A 12,725-nucleotide genomic window follows, 5' to 3' on the forward strand; every position below is an offset into this window, starting at 1 on the left:
TAAATGGGGTCTTTCAGCAGAGCACACTCCAATGGTGCCTTCCAGTCATCCCAGCAGACACGTGAAGGGAGTTACTAGCACCAAAATACACCAGTAGTATACATATGGATCCTACAGCAAGTATAGCCAAGCCTAAAGTTTAGGCTTGGGCTAAATATCTAAACAGTATAGCATCGGTACACCAGTTGTTTGATAGTTGAGAGGCGGGACCAGAGAACCGAACCTCAACCCCCACGCAAGCACATCTAGGTGAGTACAAGACTGACTATTAAATAATATATACTACAATATTGGTTTAAAAATGTAAAATGAAGGAATATCCAAAAATTCCAAAAATCCTTCAGCAAATACAACACCGAGAATCCTAGGCGGATACAATGAACATATTTATGAGATGAAAAAGGATTGCATGATACAATTTATGAGATGAAAAAGGATTACATGATACAATTTAAGAGATGAAAAAGGATTACATGATACAATTTAAGAGATGAAAAAGGATTACATGATACAATTTATGAGATGAAAAAGGATTGCATGATACAATTAATCATTCACAAGCTTCCCAAAACCATGATTAAAATGTTTACTTCCAGCTTGTGTGGTTCAAGTGATTAATGAATAGTTTATGCAGACAACTAATCACGGGTGCTAATCCCTGGCGCTGATTATACGCTGAAACACAAAATAATCCTCAAAAATATTTAACAAACTCCTGTTGAAAATTGGGTCTCAGGAATGGACCATTAATGAAAAAGGCGAACCCAACCCTAGCTTATTTGACGTTGACCCGAGTCCCAAGGATTAAAAACAATAAAATGCTAATTACCCATATACGTAAAACAGGTATTTTTGTATTTTGTATACAACTTTGTATTCAATCATCCTTGGTCTTGGTCTTCAATCAGCTTGGTCTTCTAAAATAATCTTTCCTGCCTCTACACAGACGCCGTCTCGTCGGACTTGGCTCTGATACACAACATACCCAACATGAACCTGAGTCCTGGCTATGTTGGTGTTGACTCTTCCTTTTCACAACACATAAATGTTCTAAACTTTCTAACAAAAGCCTATCCTTTTTTTCTCTTTCTCTTGTTTCTCGTACATTCCCATACTCCTATTACTACACTCTATATTACACCTTACTTTCCTTACCTTACTGCCTAGCTCTTGCATTCCTCTAAGATTTCCGTCTCCTCTTGCCTCCCTCGTCTCTTTACGGGCTCACCATAGCCCGTGCTACATGGACATTTCGTTCTGAGTAGCGAAATCTTAAACGACAACAACCTGGTCTCAGCACAATCGATAATGGTCCAGGGCGGACCGAAACGTCGTCATCAATTCAATTTCTAGTTTTTAGAATTTTTTTTAGTCTATTACAATTTACGTTTTTACAACGTAAAACTAGTTTTTGAAGATAGTTTTGTCGGGTCACAAACGTTTGCTGGTAGAAGTAGAGGGTCACAAACGTTTGCTGGTAGAAGTAGAGGGTCACAAACATTTGCTGGTGGAAGTAGAGATCTGCAGAAGTGTGGTGGCAGCATCCACGACAAGATGGATCTCATCTCATGAGAAACGGATGGGAATTACCTTAAAAAAATAGCTTCGTATCATTTTCTCTTATTATTCTTTCCTCCCAACCCTTAAGAGAGGCTAACTGTACCACTGTATTCACCTTAGTTGTATTTTGTGTATAATTCAGTTGTATTTTATGTATGTTTAGTCAGAGAGAAGGATGCAGCTGTGGCAGACGATCCTTTGAGAGGACGAAATATGCCCTAATTTTTGTCTTGGCATGTAGTGGGCGAGATTGTATGATTTATAAACCCGGGGAATACAACCTAAGTAGTTGTATGAGAGCTTACTGTGACGGAGTGTTGAGTGGTTGTAAAGAACAGCGGGTGATGAAGGACGAGGAAGGGTAGAGAGAATAAACAGGGGAAGAAATGCAGTGAGAGAATCAACAAAGACAAAAATATTATGAAACCACGTAGCAAACGAAGATATCTGAAGATATCAAACGTCTGCTTTCACTCTCACTTTCTTAAGTGAACTTTAGCACTGATCTTCGTTCGAAAGCATCCTTAAGCCGCAACAAGTCCTCACTGGCTTTAACATTGCCACCCGCACTAAGGGAATGAACATGACAATGTGCCTTAATTCATATTAGCGTGATGAGGTACCCGGGCAGATGTCAATACCTACGTCACCTGCGGCCTCTCACACAGCTCCTGTTGGCAGCAGGTTGACGAGGGACTCAGGAGAGTACGGCCGGTCCTGATCAATAATGGATACTCTCATGGATATGTCGAGGAAATCGTTAATAGGAAGGTGAACGACCATGCGACCTCAGGTATAACAGACAGCAGTATATGCAGGCGAGGAGTCACAATAACGTGGCTCAAGTATGATGACCAGACCACACACTAGAAGGTGAAGGGACGACGACGTTTCGGTCCGTCCTGGACCATTCTCAAGTCGATTGTCACTTGAGAAAACGGACCGAAACGTCGTCGTCCCTTCACCTTCTAGTGTGTGGTCTGGTCAACAACAGTATATTATTGGTCCCAACTATTAAAATATTCTACAGGAACTTCTTCACCACGGCCCACAGAACGGAGGACAGGACCTGTTAAAACATAACTTACAGAAATGCGACTAACAGACACCAACCACAAGACTGAACTAATAATAAACCATAGGAGCAAGAAGACTCCCAACTCGCTCGTAAAGAACTCTCCTCATACTAAACAAACCATCTTGCAAGAGACCAATGTTGTCTGCGCCTCAACATCCCCACTTGGAGATTGTCAGTCCCAACGAATTCAATATATAGGCAAGACAACAACATCCCCTTCAAGGCGGCTAACAACGCATCAACAGCTAGACTCTATAGTCTCTATACATCACTAGAGAAGTAACACCACAATAATAGACAGATACATCAACAAAACACTGGACATCGCCAAGACATTGTACATCAAACAAACCAATCCACGTATCAACAGCCAATTAGCATCAAATTACACTCTAGTAATTCCCACAAATTACTTTCAAATTACTGAGAATGAAGAAGAGAGAAGGATGAGTAGGCAGTAGACAAAGAACAGTGAATGCAGAGAGGGAAGAATAGGAAAGAGAGAAGGGGCCACATGGTGAATAAGACTGCACAAGAACAGTGTGACAAGGAAAGCGAAAGTTCAAAGAAATGCAGAAGAGGTAAATGAAACGATAATCTATCACGCTGAACACAGGAGGGACAGAGAACATGAAGAATCTAGAGGGAACAATATTAGCTAATGAGAGAAAGAGAAAGAGAGAGAGAGAGAGAGAGAGAGAGAGAGAGAGAGAGAGAGAGAGAGAGAGAGAGAGAGAGAGAGAGAGAGAGAGAGAGAGAGAGAGAGAGTGAGAGAGAGAGAGAGAATGAGTGTTAAAGCGAGTGTTCCTCGACTGCATACCCCATAGTGGGGTCCCACATAGGTTATGTATAAGATTCAGTAGCCATCCTTATCCAAGTTAAATAAGTCTAAACAGATATTTAGAAGCTTACCGCACGAAACTAATGTTATTCTTCTATTATACCTCTGGCATCATATTTATTATTATGTTTGCCCTTGGAGCTTTCTTCTCTGATTTAGCTTCTTAACCTCATCTTAAGAGGCACTGGGAGGGTTCGCATCCCTCTTCCTGTCTTTATAATCATTGATAAATCTCAGGGAAGACGCTGAAACATGTTTCAGTTTCGCTACGTCGGTCTCAAGGGATCGTTTGTTCAATTTCTTCCTCAGTTTTGAATAATTTATGAATATATAATTTTAAACAACCCTCAGGAGGATTTGGCTGAGTACACTCTCGTCTTGTTCCGCCTCGGTTCGAAACCTGCCGTGTTTGATGCCTGCTTGGTTGCCTTCAGACCCAACCACTTGGTGAAGACGGCATGAAGCACTTGACCTGGACTCCACCAAGCATACATCTACCCCTAATGTGTGTCTCCACCAGGCATACATCTACCCCTAGTGTGTGTCTCAACCAGGCATATATCTGACCCCCCTAGTGTGTGACTCCACTAAATGTCTCTCTCACAAGGGACATAATCAAGCATGTTGTTCATCTGTGTCGAGTCCCTTGAGCTCCATCTGGCTGCTGGCTCACCCTCGCGATCTCTCTCAGTGTTCCTACAATCTTTCTCTTCTATGCTTTCCCCCGTCCTTTCCATTCTCGGCAAATGCTCTCCTAATTCCTTCCTCCTCCTTTCACTCCCCAGGAACCCGTCTGGGTGGCAGCCAGCACAAACGGATCATTCTTCGCGGGGAAACTCGTGGCAATATCATACCTTCTCCTCCTCAAATGGTGGAGGGACATCCCCGGTCTGCAGTTAGGATGATGAAGCAGCCTGTTGACTTCTTAGAGCTCACTCGAGCCCATTACCACCCGGAGCAAAGGATGATAAAACCCAGTAAATGGGATTTAGAACAAAATTGAATGTTTATGTTCCACTGAGATTAATTTCTGTGAGCGGTTTAGATATAATAGCCGGTGTTTCGGTTGCTATTCATCCGGAACGCTCATATCCGGTTGATGCTCGCCCGAAATCAACACAAATAATCCTTATATAGCCTTCCACTGTAAAACTGCATCTCTGCATCTCGATTTAAAAGTTACTCCCTCGATTGGAACTCTCGGGTATTGGCAAGTTGTATTGTAGTGCCTCGCAGATATCAAGCCGTCTGATATCTGAAAGGCACTACACATTAAGAAGTCGACACCAGCAATCAACAGCCAATTAATGCACAGCTATATTCTACCCACGTCAAGACTCCGCACCAATATAGAAGCATCAAGAAATATGGGCCAATAGGCCCTTTGCAGTTACTTCCATTCTTCCCTTTAACTTACAAAATATTATACCCATTGTTTCGTGTTCTGTCTTGTGTTGAAAGTTTGTTTTCACCTCATCCAAAACTGTTGTAACATATCACCTCACCCGAATGCAGGTATAAAATCGAAGCTGTTTGAATTCTGTTCAGTTATAGCTGTGTGTGTGTAAACTAAAGTCTTTGAAAATGTAATAAGTTTTACGAAACGCGTTCAAGTGCCCCGTCAGACTAGAAATAAAAATGAATTTTGGAGAATTGATTTTTCAGTTACCATCAACAGTGAAAAGAAATATAAGAAACATAGAGAAAATTCGTGTTATAATTATTAATCTTACTTTTCGGTCATATTTAATAATATATGTCTACAGGAAAGACTGCTACCAAAATATACTAATATATATATATATATATATATATATATATATATATATATATATATATATATATATATATATATATATATATATATATATATATATATATACAGCTCACCAAAAACATTTGCTCCTACCTTGAGGGAGAAGCCTGAAGGAAACATTTCCCCTTGCTAGTGGCCGACTGTTCTAGTCTGCAAGTGACTTGATACTAGTAATAGGTCTAGCGACCTCTAGTAAAACAAAAGTAACGAGAGCATTTGATCAACACTGCACAACATTCAGGAGCAATTGATAAAATCGAATACATTTGACTTTTTTGGTTAATTAATTGTTAGATCTCATCTTTATTAAAGTGTTTATTAAACATTAAAGTGAAGTGTTTATTAAACACATCCCCCTAGTGTGTGCCTCCACCAGCCATATATCACCCCCTGTGATATGTAGTGATATGTAGTGTATGTCTTCCTGCTCTCTCTCGTGTCAACAGCTCGCGGTAGAGAGAACAAAGGAACAAGCAACGGAAGATGAAACAAAGGGAATGGATGGATAAAAGAGGGAGAAAGCACAGGTAAGGATTAGAGACTAATAAATATATATAGAAATCAATATGGAAATTGGTACATAGAAATGGAGGAGAAAACCGAGCAAATGAAGGAAGAGGGAGATACAGATAAAGGGAGAGGAACAGAAAAACAGTAAAATGCCCAAACGATTGGGGGGGGGGGGAAGAGAATGAGACAGAAAAGCGTACAGAGGAAGAGTGAGGAGAGACGATAAGTAGAGAGAGGAGGGAAAGTGTCTACCATATATAGGAAAGGGGAAGAGAACTAACAGTAGAAAGCGCCAAGCCATTACGACTATATAGCACTGGGAAGGGGGTCAGGATAAGGATTTGGGATGGGACGGGGCAGGGAAGGAATGGTGCCCAACCACTTATGGACGGTCGGGGATTGAACGCCGACTTGCACGAAGCGAGACTGTCGCTCTACCGTCCACCTCAAGCTCTTGGGCACCATATAAAGGAAAGGACGAGTAGGTTTATTGAAAATATAAAGAAGTGTGATATGGGGAAAAGAATAACAGGAACATTGTAGGAGAACAATTACAAGAACATTGTAGAACAATAACACGAGCATGTTAGTCTTCAACATTGTTGCATGTTATGAGAAAATACAATATTAATATGTTATTCAAGAACTCTTCCACTATTATATATTTTAGTATCAACAGAGGTACTTTCAGCCCCTTACAACGGTGCAGAAGTAACTAGTATATAGTGTTAATGGTGGTGGTGGGGCGGGTTGCCAACCAACCCTTTTCCACCGCTAGTTTGATTGATAAAGATTAAGCCACCCAATAGGTGGCACGGGCATGAATAGCCCGGAAGGCCCGTACACACACACACACACACACACACACACACACACACACACACACACACACACACACACACACACACACACACACACACACGGTGCCACAGGTCGCTAGAGCGTATTATGGCAACTGATAATATAATTAATAATTAATAACATTCTGATTATCATATCCAATATAATTACGACATCCCTAACATCGTTTTGAATATATATAATTGATATCATTAGAATATTCCCGATGATCCCATTTGAATTATTGATATATCATTCTGTGTATCATTTATCATCATTATTGTCGTCGTTTTTACGTAACTTACCTGTGGAGGATTTCAAGAGTTTTTTCCCCGCAGGTAGGGAAAAAAACAGGTGATTAATCAGGTGATTGGTCTGTGGCCAGCCTTCCCTGGTGATTGCAATGGTCTATAAGGCTTGTTTTGCCTTCGTGGTCCGAAGGAATTTCATACAGCCACCACAGCCAGGCTGATCAGGTACGGTCAATAATACTACCAACACCAGGACGAATTTATGTATGAATTCACACTACATATATATTTACATATGGTAGTGAGTCCTAGAGAGAGAGAGAGAGAGAGAGAGAGAGAGAGAGAGAGAGAGAGAGAGAGAGAGAGAGAGAGAGAGAGAGAGAGAGAGAGAGAGAGAGAGAGAGACTATCAAGTCATCTATCAATACACGCAAGAAAGGATAGGCCACCTGCATATATAAGCGGACTGAGCTACTGGGATACGCAGAACTAATGTTATCGATATTGAAAGATGAAATAGAGGGGACATGATCCAGACATATCTATTTCAGCGATACCCCCCGTGAATAAGACAGTATTCAAGATGAGGAAGACCAACATGAGGCTATCCAAGGACACGCAGGCGAGCCACAGGGACGTGGGGAAGTTTTTCTTCATTGTAAGAATGTAGGTCGAAGTAAAAGGACTATTATATCTTACCTTTATCTACAGTTTAAAAAATATATATATTTGGCAATAACAAAGGAATCGAAAGTTACTGCACATAGAACCCTCTCTCACACACCCCCACACCACCGACACTCCCACCCAGACACACACACACACACACACACACACACACACACACACACACACACACACACACACACACACACGCACGCACACTTGGAAGTCATGTGGTGGAGGCTGACTCCATACACAGCTTCAAGTGTACATATGATAGAGCCCAGTAGGTTCCGGAACCTGTACATTAGTTGACTAACAGTTGAGAGGCGGGACCAAAGAGCCAGAGTTCAACCCACGCAAGCACAATTAGGTGAGTACACACACACACACACACACACACACACACACACACACACAGGGGAGGGGGGCTGGGACAATGCTGGAAGTCACACACACACACACACACAGGGGAGGGGGGCTGGGAGAATGCTGGAAGTCACACACACACACACACAGGGGGCCTGGGACAATGCTGGAAGTCACACACACACACACAAAGAAACCCAAAAACCACAAGATAAAAGGAAGAAACACCCGCCAGGGAAGCGGACACACACCCAACACGGAACACAAGTGGATGATGAACACTCGAATGGCCCAAAGAAACACAAGAAAGAATTTTTAGCGCAAGAGTGGCGAGCGGCTGGAACACTCCAGACACCGGGCGAGCGGCTGGAACACTCCAGACACCGGGCGAGCGGCTGGAACACTCCAGACACCGGGCGAGCGGCTGGAACACTCCAGACACCGGGCGAGCGGCTGGAACACTCCAGACACCGGGCGAGCGGCTGGAACACTCCAGACACCGGGCGAGCGGCTGGAACACTCCAGACACCGGGCGAGCGGCTGGAACACTCCAGACACCGGGCGAGCGGCTGGAACACTCCAGACACCTGGCGAGCGGCTGGAACACTCCAGACACCGGGCGAGCGGCTGGAACACTCCAGACACCGGGCGAGCGGCTGGAACACTCCAGACACCGGGCGAGAGGCTGGAACACTCAAGACACCGGGCGAGCGGCTGGAACACTCCAGACACCGGGCGAGCGGCTGGAACACTCCAGACACCGGGCGAGCGGCTGGAACACTCCAGACACCGGGCGAGGTGTGGAGGAATGTTCCATAGCGTCCAGGGACCTCGGTCAGGGGGCAGGGGGGAGGAAGTTTTGCCAGGGGATAACCAGAGGTTCGACACCCATCATACCTCACCCCCATCCATCAGGCGGGCCACTGAATCTGCTCATCTTTCAGGCCAGCTACTCATCTGCCGGTGTGACGGGTGAGTGATGAGGACAGGATAGAGTAAGGGGGGGGGGGTTGATGGGGGGGTGAGGTAAAGGGAAGGGGGGGGAATGGGTGTCCAGGATGAGGTAAAGGGAAGGGGGGGGAATGGGTGTCCAGGATGAGGTAAAGGGAAGGGGGAAGTACCAAGGAATTTACCCAAGTGAAAAAACACGAGAGAAATACAATTATTAACCGGGATAAAGGAAGGATATCAAAGACTGCGACAAAAAAGGGATATGATAACAGGATAAGAAAAGAGAATTGATAAAAACAAAAAAACAGGGCAATAGCGATAACGAAAATGAGGGAGAAAACCCACAATCTCATAGGAACATTAAGTATTAAAAATTTGTACCACTTTTCCTCAGTACATGCAGGAAATTTCCTCAGTACTGTCTGCAACTTTAGAGAACAACTAAAGCCTAGCAAGACCCAGCAGTGAGGACAACTTAAGCCTAGCAAGACCCAGCAGCTGAGGACAACTTAAAGCCTAGCAAGACAAATATCCAATTTTCCCCTCATGGGACAAAATAATGAGGGCTGTGATCCCCTCACTCACCTCCTCACACACTTGTCTCTCAAGACACTTCACAGACACGTCGATCGGAGTCCAAGTCCTTCCGACTCAAGTTGCATATCACCCGCGTTAATCACAAGACATTATATAAAAGCCAACACCTCACATTCTCGCCCTTGTGCTACTTTGTGGCTTGACTTCATCTTGCAAGAGTATTTTTTTCATGTGGTTTGTCTTTGAAATTATTTTTTTCTCCCTCGACGCTTTTGTTCTTGAGATCTGGTGAGACAATGACTGTGAAGAAGGTATATTGGAGGAGGAGAGAGGATGTCTTCAGGCAGTTGTGTGGTGTTCATACAGACAGACAAAGAGATTTAAAACTAATTAAGTGTTTGCATGATACCTGGTTCATGGGGTTCTGGGAGTACTTCTACTCCCCCAAATACACATGTATCTATGTGTTTATTATATATATATATATATATATATATATATATATATATATATATATATATATATATATATATATATATATATATATATATATATATATATATATAAACCCTCTTCCCATACTTCCAGACTTAATATCACGCAGACCACTCCTCGTAGGGCGAATGATATCTCGATGAGTGAGTACCCGAGACACAGATGTTTAGAGACTCACTATCACAGGTGTTTAAATGATCACTATCACAGGTGTTTAGAAGACCACCGACACAACAACCACAGCTGTTGCACAGGAATAAAATAAATGCTCAAGCAGCAAATGGAATTCTTAAATTTAAAAATGTCTACACTTTGAGTACATTCAAAAATAAAGAATTCTAAGAATGACACCTATCAATCAGGCTGTGATTCATACGTCAGGCTGCGAGCAGCCGCGTCCAACAGCCTGGTTGACCAGTCCAGCAACCAGGAGGCCTGGTCGACGACCGGGCCGCGGGGACGCTAAGCCCCGGAAGCACCTCAAGGTAGATGGCGCTCATCAGTACCCCAAAAGACATATACAGGAAATACCTCTGACAAGATTCACAGTCATTACGTCTCAGATTCTCAATAACAGTTCCCAAGTCCACTGAAACCTTACCTGGCAAGTCTCAGGTAAAGTTTCACGTCCCAAAAGTCCTTTTTCCTTTACATTCTTTTTATGTTGCTCAAAATTCATCCAGATTTTTTTCAGGAGTGGAGAGGAGGATTGGAAAGAATTTAAAACAAAAACTATCTTTGTTCCACCAATCTCTCCATCACCAAGAACATGTTCCACCAATCTCTCCATCACCAAGAACATGTTCCACCAATCTCTCCATCACCAAGAACATGTTCCACCAATCTCTCCATCACCAAGAACATGTTCCACCAATCTCTCCATCACCAAGAACATCAAACATTCTCAAGAACCTACTTACCTTCTCTCTCACTCTCCCCCCCCCCCCCCCCCCAGCATCTTTTCATCATTAGCCTCTTTATTTTAATCCTATAACAACCCTTTCTTGGGGGATTAAGTCTTGTATCAGACCAGGTAATAATGGATAACTAGCTTCAACTACCATTATGTAGTTGAAGCTGTATGTGTATGTGTTGTATAAGTATGTGTTGAACAACATACCCCCACGAATGAGATGACAGAGATGGACATCATCCACCGTGAAATATAAAAGTCATAAGTTCGACTTATAAAAGTTCGATTTATAAAAGTCGAGTCCTCGTTTAAGATAAGGAGTTTACCTTTATGTAAACCCATTTTATAAACTGAAAAAGAATTATTCTGGATGTTTTGATATGGGATTTGGAGAATATTTTCCCAATTAGGCGGCAGTTAGGTGAGTAGCCATTGGCGGAGGTGATTGGGCCTCCTACTGGACATAATAGGGTACAAGTTACTGTAAAATAGTCATCAACGCTTCCCTGGAACTTTATTTAGAGGTCAATAAGAGCTTGACAGCCTCCACACACGAGGGGTCCGCAGTTCGAGTCTACCAAAATCCCCGGTGAATGAAAAGTTACTATAAATTGCTTGTACCTTTTGTAACCCATGTCAATATTACAGAGTAAGTTTACTGATCGTATTGTGTTTAACGAGTTTACTCTCTTCCCCCCTCCCTTACCTTCCCATTCAACCCCCCCCCCCTCCCTTACCTTCCCATTCAACCCCCTTCTCCACATAAAAATCTTTACCTTTATTAGCAAATATTATTATTATTATTATTATTATTATTATTATTATTATTATTATTATTATTATTATTATTCGTAATATTACTAATATTACCTGATTCTTATTCAATTATCTGTGTGTCCTATTTCTAGCAGTTCAGATGCCTTAGTTACATCGTCGTCTTTTTAAACATCTAACTACTTTAATCAGAACTACTGATAATCTTTATCTGTCTGAAGGTTGACAAGTGTGCTTCGTGATTGCTACATTTGTAGACGCCATCAACACAGACCGGAGAAATACATTCCGAAGACACACTTTCATTACAAGACCATCCAGAAAGACTTTCTAAATGGATGAAAGATTGGCAGATATAGTCTAGTGGTTAACAATGTGCAGCTCTGAACTTGGGCCAATAATACTTCCCCCATACATCAGTTGGACACTTTCGAAATTGCGAAGCCTAGATCTGAGGTATATCTGACAGACTAATTAGTAGGGAGAGGGGAAAAAAATGCATAAATGTAACGTTAATCAGTACATTTGGATTTATTTCTTGAAGTGTAAGTTACAAATCGTCTTGTATCATTCTCTACTTTTATCTTGCTCTTGCTAAGCCCTATTTAGACTTTGTAGTTCAGGTTTTGGTCCCTGTACTATATATATAATATAAATTCACTTGAAAGCCACTCGTCTTGGTAAAACACATTAATAAATGATTCACAACTTAAGTTTCACTAAGGGCCGTTCAAGTTTGACAAATCATGCAATTATTTTATTCCAGCATAATTGAGGCAGTTGATAGTGGATGGGTTACAGGAGTTACATATACTGTAACAGGATATGTAAGTAGGAGTAACTATGTTAAACCAGTGGAAACCAGTTAAACTTACTTAATATAACTTAGAGTTAGTGTTAACTAACAAGCAGGCACAAATTAGTGACATCGAAATAGGGGAGGGAAGGGAACTATCAAGGGGGAAAGCGCCAAGTCATCTCGACTATATAGCACTGGTAAGGGGCCAGGATAAGGTTTGGGGATAGGGACAAGGGAGGAGGAATAGTACCCAACCACTTGAACAGTCGGGGATTGAACGCCGACCTGCATGAAGCGAGACTGCCGCTCAACCGTCCAGCACAAGTGGT

This window comes from Procambarus clarkii, chromosome 49, assembly GCF_040958095.1.
Source record: "Procambarus clarkii isolate CNS0578487 chromosome 49, FALCON_Pclarkii_2.0, whole genome shotgun sequence".
NCBI classification, from domain to species: domain Eukaryota; kingdom Metazoa; phylum Arthropoda; class Malacostraca; order Decapoda; family Cambaridae; genus Procambarus; species Procambarus clarkii.